Genomic DNA, 12,024 nt, shown 5'->3' on the forward strand with positions numbered 1-12,024 from the left:
TTCAGCAGAACTTCCTTGCTTTTGTACTCTATGCCTCTATTACTGAAGCCCAGGATTTGAAGGGCTTCTCAACTGGCCCTGCCACCTCCAGAAATTCGTGTATGTGAATTTGGGGACGTTATATCATGGACAGTGTAATGTGTGCACCGGCGAGTATGCTCACGGGTTTGTAGAGCTGTTGAGTTGGGAGTGGTTTAGCCAGTCATGTGACGTTCACAAGACTCAATAAAACCCCAGCCATTTGGGTTCAGGGGATCCACGATGAGGCAGGTGGTTGAGAGCCTGGTGGATGAACTGGTAATGTGTAGTGTGATTGTTAAACCTTTTGCTAATAAACCAACTAGTTCTTAATAGCGATGTGTTGCTACGAATCCTTAAGCAAAGGACCCATGAGGCAAATACATTACAGCTGTAAGATGGAGGACTGACTGCAATCTCTGGTGACCATGACCTGAAGACAGAATGAGATGGAGGATCGGCACAGGATGCTGGGATGAGGTGTCCCTGTGGTTTGGAAGTATTTGGGCGAGAGCGTTGGAATTCCGTAGACAGGCAATGGCAGGACTGAGAATTGGAATGGTGTGCTGGATGATGCGAGGGTTCAAAGCGGTAGACTTTGGCCGACTCGGATGTGGTCTGTACTGTAACGGCCCACACAACACAGAGGGGATGTGAAAGTGCTGATCAAGTAGTCACGAGCTTGACGTAGGACAGAGATGGTCACAAGGTGCTGCAGAGAAAGGGGTTCCTGGGACCGAGCGTTTCCTCAGAAATGGCCGTGAATAGTTGCTCGGTAGAGATATGGATTTGATGTAATCCACTGTAATGTATTTGCTTCATGACTTGTTTGCTCAAAAATTCTTAGCAACATATTGCTATTAAGAACTAGTTGGTTTATTAGAAAAGATTTAACAATCACACTACACATTACCAGTTCATCCACCAGACTCACAACCACCTGCCCCATCATGGATCCCCGAACCCAACTGGCTTAGGTTTTATTGAGTCTTGTCAACGTCACGTGACTGGCTAAGCCACTCCCAACTCAACAGCTCTACAAACCTGTGAGCATCCTCACAGGGGCACACATTACACCATCCTCCAGTCCCTAACCAAGAGGGCCCACTGTCCACCTGTAAATGTCCAAGTGAAGAGAGTTTGGACAGCCTCAGCCCAGGTCCCAGTCAGTGTGGGCAATCCGAACAAAACCCTTAGCTCAGCATTAAACTGTCGATCTCACTCAATGCCATAGCCTGATGTGGGAATGAAGAAGTGTCACGTGACAGTACGGATGGGACAGTGTAGAGGGAGCTTTACTCTGTATCTAACCCAGTGCTGTACCTGCCCTGGGAGTGTTTGAAGGGACAGTGTAGAGGGAGCTTCACTCTGTATCTAACCCCGTGTACCTGCTCTGGGATTGTTTGATGGGACAGTGTAGAGGGAGCTTCACTCTGTATCTAACCCCGTGCTGTACCTGCCCTGGGAGTGTTTGAAGGGACAGTGTAGAGGGAGCTTCACTCTCTATCTAACCGCGTGCTGTACCTGCCCTGGGAGTGTTTGAGCAGAAAGACGCGGGTACTAAGCCTGCTTGTCCCTGATACAGTGTGAGGAATATTGAGGATTTGAAGACTTCACTCTCTGGGATTGGTGTGGCGGTTTCAGCAGCTGCAGCTCACATGACTGCTCCTCCCCTCTGGAGTATATCCAGATCCCAGACCACATTCTGGGAATGATGGAGCCCTCCTCTGTCTGAGGGTGAGGCACCAAGTTGCGGTTTAGCCTTTTCCTGTAACACTTTATCTCATTTATTTATCTTTCTCTTATTTTTTTGTGTCGCTAAAACTTTAATTGATTGCTGCTGGATACCGTAAAACCCAGTGAGTAAGGGACAGCTCAATTTGAGGACTGTGCTCTTTTTGCTGCGCTCGGGTATTGGATATTTGACCTCTCGTTGCAGGATGTCAGCCTCTGCCATCCCATTCCTGTTTCTGGGGAGAGGGGGAACCCATGGAGGAAAGCCCAGCATTTATATAGTGCCTTTCACAACCTCAGGCTGCCCCAATACACGTCATAGCGAATGAAGTGTAATCACTGTTGTAATGTGGGAAACGTGGTAGCCAACATGCGCACAGCAAGCTCCCACAAACAGCAATGAGATAAATGACCAGATAAATCGGCTTTTTTTTAAAAAAAAGAGAGATTGGTCGAGGGATAACTATTGCCCCAGGATACCGTGGAGAACTCCCCTGCTCATCAAAATAGTGCCATGGGATTGTTTATCCACTTGACGGGGCCTCAGTTTAACGTCTCATCTGAGACACGCACCTCCACCAGTGCTCCCTCAGCACTGGGAGTGTCAGCCTAATTTTTTTGCCATAAGACAGCTCAAGAACAACAAGTCTACAGGAGCGGATGGAATCCCTGCTGAGGCACTGAGGTATGGCGGAGAGGCGCTGTTGGCGTGGATACATGACCTCATCTCTCTCATCTGGAGGGAGGAGAGCATGCCGGGAGATCTCAGAGATGCAGTGATCGTGACCATCTTTAAAAAAGGGGACAAGTCCGACTGTGGCAACTACAGAGGAATCTCCCTGCTATCTGCCACTAGGAAAATCGTCGCTAGAGTCCTCCTCAACCGTCTTCTTCCCATGGCCGAGGACCTCCTCCCGGAGTCACAGTGCGGATTTCGTCCCCTACGGGGCACAACGGACATGATCTTTGCAGCGCGACAGCGGCAGGAAAAATGCAGGGAGCAGCGGCAGCCCTTATACATGGCCTTCTTCGACCTTACAAAGGCCTTTGACACTGTCAACTGTGAGGGTCTATGGAGCAGCCTCCTCCATTTCAGATCCCCCAAAAGTTCGTCAACATCCTCCGCCTGCTCCACGACGACATGCAGGCCGTGATCCTTACCAACGGATCCATTACAGACCCAATCCACGTCCGGACCGAGGTCAAACAGGGCTGCGTCATCGGCCCAACCCTCTTCTCAATCTTCCTCGCTGCCATGCTCCACCTCAGTCAACAAGGTCCCCGCTGGAGTGGAACTAAACTACAGAACCAGTGGGAAGCTGTTCAACCTGCGCCATCTCCAGGCCAGGTCCAAGACTACCCCAACTTCTGTCGTCGAGTTACAGTACGCGGACAACGCCTGCGTCTGCGCACATAGAGGCTGAACTCCAGGACATAGTCAACGTATTTACTGAGGCATATGAAAGCATGGGCCTTATGCTAAACATCCGTAAGGCAAAGGTCCTCCACCAGCCGCACAGCACTGCCCTCCAGTCATCAAGATCCACGGCGCAGCCCTGGACAACGTGGACCATTTCCCATACCTCGGGAGCCTCTTATCAGCAAAAGCAGACATTGATGAGGAGATTCACTATTGCCTCCAGTGCACCAGCGCAGACTTCGGCCGCCTGAGGCAAAGAGTGTTTGAAGACCAGGCCCTCAAATCTGCCACCAAGCTCATGGTCTACAGGGCTGTAGTGATACCCGCCCTCCTGTATGGCTCAGAGACATGGACCATGTACAGTAGACACCTCAAGTCGCTGGAGAAATACCATCAACGATGCCTCCGCAAGATCCTGCAAACCCCCTGGGAGGACAGGCGCACCAACATTCGTGTCCTCGACCAGGCCAACATCCCCAGCATCGAAGCACTGACCACACTCGATCAGCTCGGCTGGGCAGACCACATTGTTCGCATGCCAGACACGAGACTCCCAAAGCAAGCGCTCTACTCAGAACTCATTCACCGCAAACAAGCCAAAGGTGGACAGAGGAAAAGTTACAAGGACACCCTCAAAGCCTCCCTGATAAAGTGCAACATCGCCACTGACACCTGGGAGTCCCTGGCCAAAGACCACTCTAAGTGGAGGAAGTGCATCCGGGAGGGCGCTGAGCACCTCGAGTCTCGTCACCGATAGCGTGCAGAAACCAAGCGCAGGCAGCAGAAGGAGCGTGCGGCAAACCTGTCCCACCTGTGACAGGGACTGTGGTTTCCGTATTGGACTGTTCAGCCACCTAAGGACTCATTTTAAGAGTGGAAGCAAGTCTTCCTCGATTCCAAAGGCCTGCCTATGATGATGATGACTGGGAGCATCAGCCTAGATTTTTTTTGTGCTCAAGTCCCTGGAGTGGGACTCGAACCCACAGCCTTCTGACTCAGAGGCAGGCGTGCTGCTCACTGAGCCACGGCTGACAATGTAAGTGAGTGCTCAGAGTGTGACCCCAGGCTGTCTGGTTTATTTGCAGAGTGAGCACTCACTAGGGCGGGGGTCCACAGGGAGGACAAAGCAAATTCTGGGTCACTCACTATCCGGCTCAAGGCTCACCAGCGCAAGACTTCCTGAACAGCTGCGTGAGATCATGCTGCGGCCAGAAATTACACCTCTGGCACGGAGTTCTGCACAGCCCGCTGAGAGATGCTGACTGTATCCTCGCCCATCGGCCAAGGGCAAGGGCAAGGGCAAGGGAGCAAGACGCCTGGGAAATAAACGCGACAAGCCCCAGTAACATCAGGGCATGCAGCGAGAGATTCTTGCTACACCGTCCGTACAGACCTCACTGTACAAGACGCGGAAAGTGTTTCCAGGTCCCAAGCTGCTGAGTCAGCTAGTGAGAGCGACACAAATTAAAACCACACGGAACAGACAGTTTGTCCTGGTCCAGACCTGATCCCGCCCAGTGCCCAGGGACCGGTACCAATGGGAGGGATTCAGGATTGTGGCCAATCCCTGTACTCAGCCGTTACACTGCCCAGCTCTGTCTCTCTCTCACACACACAGCCTCCCAAGATGCTCTAGATGCAAACAGACTCTCTCTCTCACTAAATTCTCGCTTTTGCCCGGAAACCAGTCAGCCAATAACCTCGTCTGCTCCTCACCAGTCTTCATTTGAGTTGGGTTGAACCAGGGAAACTGCACAAAAGCCCTGCAATTCTGGCCCCCTGCCCAGGTTCTGGAATGCTGCATAGGCAGAATACAAAGGGGAGTGAGAGCGAGAGCAGGAAGCACTACAGCCCTCGCTCAAATGGTAACTCAAACCTTTCTGGTCACTGTGAAAGAAAGACTTGCATTTCTATAGCGCCTTTCACGACCACCTTGAAGCGCTTTACAGCCAATGAAGTACTTTTGAGGTGTAATCACTGTTGTAATGTGGGAAACGCGGCAGCCAATTTACGCACAGCAAGCTCCCACAAACAGCAATGTGATAATGACCAGATAATCTGTTTTTGTTATGTTGGCTGAGGGATAAATACTGGCCAGGACACCGGAGATAACTCCCCTGCTCTTCTTCAAAATAGTGCCATACATCCACCCGAGAGAGCAGACGGGGCCTCGGTTTAATGTCTCATCCGAAAGACAGCACCTCCAACAGTCCCAGTGCAGTGCTGAGAGAGCGCTGCACTATCAGCCTAGATTATGTGCTCAAGTCTCTGGAATGGGACTTGAACCCACAACCTTCTGACTCAGAGGCGAGGGTTCTACCCACTAAGCCACGGCCGACGTGTGTGCGTGTGCGTGCGTGCGTGCGTGCGTGCGTGTGCGTGTGCGCGTGTGCGTGTGCGCCCAAGTCTTCCACCATCCTCCAGTTTCAGAAGCGGAGAATTCTCTAACTCGGTCTGGAATCAGCACCCAACGTGACACCTCATACTCAAACCCATTCATTGGCAGGATGCCAAAGCTGTGAAACTCCCCCACCCCCTCAGCCCACTGGCTTCAACAGCCCCCCCCCCCCCCCCCACTCCCCCTCCCCGTGATCATCTACTCCCCACTTTCCTCCTCTCAGGGGCTGCCCCTTTCACTGCACTACAGGCCCCCCCTAACGAAGTCGCATTCCTCAAACGTGCCCAGCATCACCGGGGCAACAGGCTGCTGCATTTCTGCTCCATCAAAATGAAAAATACCCCATAACAAAGCAAGTCACTTTGCAAACTATTGGAGCAGCACAGAGCCGCCCAGCACCATCCAGCACAGAAGCAGTCCATTCGGCCCATCCTGCCTGTGCAGGCTCTTATCCAATCAGACTCACTCCCCTGCCCTTTCCCCAAAACCCTGTAAATGTCTTCATTTTCAAGTATTTATCCAGTTCCCTTTTGAAAGTTACCATTGAATCTGATTCCACCGCCCTTTCAAGCTGTGCATCCCAGATCGCAACTCGCTGTGGAAAAAAAGTTCTCCTCCTCTCCCCTTCTAGTTCTTTAGCCAATGACCTTAAATCTGTATCCTCTGGTTACTGACCCTTCTGCCACTGGAATCTACTCTGTCAAAACCCTTCATGCTTTTGAATGCCTCTCTTAAATCTCCCCTTAATTGTCTCTGCACTCGGGAGAACAATCCCAGCTTCTCTAGTTTCTCCACATAACTGAAGTTTGGCTTCGCTGGTGCCATTCTGGTAAATCTCCTCCGCACCCTCTCCAAAAGCCGTGACATCCTTCCTAAAGTGTGGTGCCCAGAATTTGATGCAATACTCCAGTATTCTATAAAGGTTTGCAATAACTTCCTTGCTGTTGTACTCTGTGCCTCTATTAAGAAAGCCCAGGATCCCGTAGGACTTCTTAACAGTCTTCTCAACCTGTCCTACCACCTTCAAAGGTTTGTGTACATCCACCTGCAGGTTTCTCTGTTCCAGCACCCCCCCCTTTTTAATTGTACCATTTAATTTATGTTGCATCCCCTTGTTCTTCCTACCAAATGATTCACTTCACACATCCCGCTGTTAACTTTTATTTGCCACGTGTCTGCCTGCTTCACCAGTCTGTCCTGAAGTGTGTTACTATCCTCTTCACGGTTTACTACATTTCTGAGTTATATATCATCTGCAAACTTTGTCAGCTGTGGCTCAGTGGGCAGCACTCCCACCTCTGAGTCAGAAGGCTGTGGGTTCAAGGAACTTGAGCACATAAATCCCACTCCTCCCACTCCAGGAACTGGAGCACATAAATCTAAGCTGACACTCCAGTGCAGTGCTGAGGGAGCGCTGCACTGTCGGAGGTGCCATCTTTCAGATGAGACGCTAAACCGAGGCCCCGTCTGCTCTCTCAGATGGACGTAAAAGACCACATAGCACTATTTCGAAGAAAAGCAGGGGAGTTTTCCCCGGTGTCCTGAACAATATTTATCCCTCAACCAACATAACAAACACAGATTATCTGCTCATTATCACATTGTTGCTGTTTGTGGGAGCTTGCTGTGCGCAAATTGGCTAACGTGTTTCCCACATTACAACAGTGACTACACTTGAAAAAGTACTTCATTGGCTGTAAAACACTTTGAGACGTCCGGTGGTCATGAAAGGCGCTATATAAATGCAAGTCTTTCTCTCTTATCTTTTGAAATTATGCTCTGTATCGTCAAGTCCAGGTCTTTAATATATATCAAAAAAAGAGCAGAGGTCCCAACACCGGCCCCCGGGGAACACCACTGTATGCTTTCTGTCCCCGAACCAATTTCGTATCCACACAGCCACTGCCCCTTTAATCCCACGGACTTTAATTCACTGCGGATTTCAAGTTCTCTCTCCCCATCTCCCAGATGAAAAGTTGCTAAGTGAATGATTAGTCTGGCTGGCATTGCTGGAGGCACAGCTGGCGACGAGGGGATCGGGCCTCAATGCTGTCTACAAGCTGCGTGCAAAGATAACAGGCTGCAGAAGGGGCAGCATGTGGGGCCGTTTGACGATCCTCTCCTGGTCTCGTTCACAGATTCCCTCCAAGCCTGGTGCTGAGGTCTGGGCCCACCTCCTAAACCAAGGTCGCCATCACATGACCTCCCGTCTCCAACTGCCCCGCCCCCACGCTGCCGCCATTGGTCGCCCAACACGTCCATCGTCACAACGCCCTGCCATCCCATGCCAAATTGGAATGCAAAAGACCTGATTGGATGGCTCTTGACTGTCAGTCAAACAGGCTTTCCCCCACCCCCACCATCTCCAATATTTTTATGACTAATAAACAAAAGGAAAATTAAAAAAAAACACCTGGGAGTCCCTGGCCAAAGACCACCCTAAGTGGAGGAAGTGCATCCGGGAGGGCGCTGAGCACCTCGAGTCTCGTCGCCGAGAGCATGCAGAAATCAAGCGCAGGCAGCGGAAAGAACGTGTGGCAAACCAGTCCCACCCTCCCCTTCCCTCAACGACTATCTGTCCCACCTGTGACAGGGACTGTGGCTCTCGTATTGCACTGTTCAGCCACGTAAGGACTCATTTTAAGAGTGGAAGCAAGTCTTCCTCGATTCCCGAGGGGCTGCCGATGATGATGATTCCCTCCCTCATTTCCAATATTTTTATGACTAATAAATAAAAAGAAAATTTTAAAAAGCTTTTTTTTTTAAAATGCGCCTGTAATTTTTCTCCTGGGTTGGGGGCAGCGGTATCCTGGAGATCAATCTGCAACTCCTGGCGACTCCAGGCCAATACTGCAGGGTGGCCGCTCCCATCAGAAACGCAGGCCCTGCATCTGATCAGGGAAAGTCAACATCGGCAATCTCCGGCCAGCCCAGCCGGTTAGTCACACAATGCTTCACCACAGAAATAGTTTAAGAACGCGAGGAACAGCTGGTCATTTCTCGGGCCTGACCAAGCTTCCCCTCGGAGGGAAAAAAAAACAATTGAATGAGAAAAGGAGACTCCCGAGTGAGATTCCCCAGCTGCAGACCATTACCCGGCTACAGTTTTGTCGACTGGGGCACTTTCCACAGCTACTCTATTGAATACGACCAAGAGCACTAAAGATTGGCCCTGGGGCAAGCTTTTGGACAAGATCAGCACAAGACTATCCGAGACCCCTTTCCAGTTAAAGGAACATTCCTGTGGAAGTGTGATAAAGATTTGGAAACTTCTGAGATTCAGAATGTTCCTCTGATCCAGAAGGATCTGGAAAGGATGCAGGGATTGCATTTGCCAATATTTATCCCTCAACCAACATCCACTAAAAAAAAAACAGAATATCTGGTCATTAACACATTGCTGTTTGTGGGAGTTTGCTGTGCACATAATTGACTGCCACGTTTCCTACATTACAACAGTGACTACACTCCAAAAATTGGCTGTAAAGCGCTTTGGGACGTCCTGAAAGGCGCTATATAAATGCAAATCTTTCTTTCTTTGCAACCACTAGGTGTCGATAGCTCCTGTATCTGCAGAGTTATCAAGGGTGGGAGGAGGCTTGTGCAGAGCACAGACCCATTGGGCTGAATGGCCTGATTCCGTGCCATAAACTCCATGTATTTTATGCATTGATAAGACACAAGACCCAAGAATTAGGAGCAGGAGTAGGCCCTAGGGCCCCTCGAGCCTGCTCCGCCATTCAATATCATAGCTGATCATCGACCTCAACTCTACTTTCCCGCCCGACCTCCATATCCCTTTATTCCCCTAGACTCCAAAAATGATATTATACACCCGCTCCTGTGTCCCCTCTCCCCCCAGGGGCAGCAGACCCAGGCTGCTGACCTCACCCAGTGCTGGCTCCATATCGATCGGCCACACCCCCCCCCTCCCAGGGTCCTCACGATGCTGAAATCAGGACCCATCTCACCGAGCCCAACACTCACTGCCCAACTCTGCAGCTCAGCACTAACACTGCTCATCGCCCCTCGGTCTCCATCCTCCTGCTGGTCACAGGCTCTTAGCCCAAGCTTGCTGTCAGGCACCACACCCCGAGTCACCTCGCCGTATCTCCCAGCCTTGGTGCCTCATGGTGTAGAGTCATTCTGACCCATGGTCCAGGCTCCCTCTGGGCAGATGTCTGTCCTCTCCTCTCCTTGGGCAGGGTCTCTCTCTCTCTCTCTCTCTTTCTCTCTGGACAGGGACCCCTCTCCCTGGGCAGGGTGCCTCTGGGCAGGACACTTCCCGGTGTTGTGGGACAGTGGGGCAGTGGTTAACAGAGCAGTGACCTTTCACATGCCAACTGTTCTCATACCTTCCCCTCCAGTGCAGGGTATGAAGCAGCAGGTCCCCGAGGGTCCCTAATGTGAGAAGCACCGAGAGCAGGACAAGCCTGAACCAGCTTTTCCCTTTTCGACCATCACTGGCAGATTCACAGCCTCCCTATTTGCTTCTGACAAGTCTGGCAAGCAACGTGGTTAAATGTTACCCGGTTTGGGCAGCAGAACGTGAGCCCCATCTCACTGCTCAGCAGCTGATGCCACACAGCCCGGCACCGACCACACACAGACACAAGGTGGCACTCAATCTCCTCGCAGCAAAGGCCAGGGAGCTTGTCACTGGACTCTGGCGGAGATTAACCCTTTCTGCACCTTCGGAAAGGCACCTGCAACTTTCAGCGATAACTCAGCCTTTTCACCTCCAGGGTAGCTTTGTACTGCTTCTGAATGCTGAGCCCCAACAGATAAAATGACAGATATGGAGACAAACATTTCTTGGTGCTGTTACTCCGAACGCAATGAAAACATATCAAATAAGTTTGGCTTCAGGTGTGGCATTCAAAATTTCTACATTTTGCACAATTTTGTCAACCAGGGAGATTACCCCACCTCCCTCCTCCCTTTATGTTCCAGCTGCACAAGCAAACTATTGTGTTTCTTCGACCGGGTCCAAACTTGTACAACTTACACAATTTGCTGATTTCATGCACTTCAGTAACAAGAACCTGCCATCGCCCCAGTCCCTGCCCCAGGATCCTGGCTTAACCCCCTGCTCAGTGGCCACGCCTCAACCCCTCTTTCTCCAACAGAAGAGTCAGAAACCACTGGAGTTCTGCTGGAAGGTGGTGTCAGGGCAGAGAGTGGGGGCAAGGAGGCAGGGTGGAGGGAGTTAGAGAGAGCCGGGGGCAGAGAGCGGTGCACAGGGAATGGGGGAGGAGGGGGTAGAGAGTTGGGGGGGGGGGGGGTAGAGAGTTGGGGGGGGGGTAGAGAGTTGGGGGGGGGAGTAGAGAGTTAGGGGCAGAAGTTGGGGCAAAGAGCTGGGGGCAGAAAGTTGGGAGAGGGGCAGAGAGTTGGGAGAGGGGCAGAGAGGTTGGGGTGGTGGGGGAAGAGCGTTTAGGGCAGGGAATGGAGGGGGGGGCGGTGGGGGTGCAGAGAGTGGGGGGCAGAGGCTCCACGATCCCGCGGGCAGGGAGCAGCAGGTGATGAAGGCGGTCCCGATGCGGGAGGGAAGGTTCCCCGGGTCTCGCCGCCCCGAGCCGGGCTGCTGCCCCGGGAGGAAGTGTCCGGAGCCCGGAGGGTGAAGCTGCGCCGTGTACTCACCAGCCGGCGGGCTGTAGCTCTGTCTCTGTCCCGGTCCCGATGCTGGGCTGTGGCTCCACTCCGCGATCTCTGAGCTCCGGCCCCGGGCCGGTGGGTTATGTAGCGGCTGGAGGCGGGGCCGCGGCTGATGTCATGCACAGGGCGGCGGGGGAGGGAGCCGGGTCCTGGGGGAATCCCCGCACTGGGAGCCTGGCACTGGGAGATTGGCACTGGGGGAATGGCACTGGGGGGTGGATTGGCATTGGGGGCTGGCACTGAGGGGGCCGCACTGGGGGGGGGGCGCTGGCACTGGGAGCCTGGCACTGGTGGATTGGCACTGCGGGTTGGCACTGGGGGACTGGCACTGGGGGGCTGGCACTGTGGGTTGGCATTGGTGGACTGGCACTGGGGGGCTGTCACTAGGGGACTGGCACTGGGGGACTGGCATTGGGGGGCTGGCACTGGGGGACTGGCACTGGGAGCCTGGCACTGGGGGGCTGCACTCGGGGGGGGGGGGGATTGGCACTGGGGGGGTTGGCACTGGCAGGCTGGCACTAGGGGGCTGGCACTGGGGTTGGCACTGGGGGTTGGCACTGGATGGCTGGCACTGGGGGACTGGCACTGGGGGCTGGCACTGCGGGTTGGCACTGGGGGGTTGGCACTGGGGGCTGGCACTGGGGGCTGGCACTGCGGGTTGGCACTGGGGGACTGGCACTAGGGGCCTGGCACTGGGGGCCTGACAATGGGGGAGTGGCATTAGGAGACTGGCACTGTGGGATTGAGGGCCTGGCACTGGGGGTTGGCACTGCGGATTTGGCACTGGGGGACTGGCACT

At 53.0% G+C, this 12,024-nt stretch overlaps 1 protein-coding gene across 5 annotated transcripts in view; it reads right to left on the minus strand.

The window, feature by feature from the left end:
- plat (plasminogen activator, tissue) overlaps positions 1–11,306 on the minus strand; it is a 30,355-nt gene extending 19,049 nt beyond the window's left edge. For 4 of the 5 annotated variants that reach the window (XR_011588411.1, XM_070866239.1, XM_070866241.1 and 1 more), the window contains exon 1: positions 11,211–11,306. The gene's annotated coding sequence lies outside the window, so the exon portion shown is untranslated. The remainder of the gene's footprint in view (positions 1–11,210) is intronic. The other variant, XM_070866242.1, reaches the window with a different exon arrangement.
- Positions 11,307–12,024: the final 718 nt, after the last annotated feature.

This window comes from Pristiophorus japonicus, chromosome 22 (assembly GCF_044704955.1).
Source record: "Pristiophorus japonicus isolate sPriJap1 chromosome 22, sPriJap1.hap1, whole genome shotgun sequence".
NCBI lineage: Eukaryota > Metazoa > Chordata > Chondrichthyes > Pristiophoridae > Pristiophorus > Pristiophorus japonicus.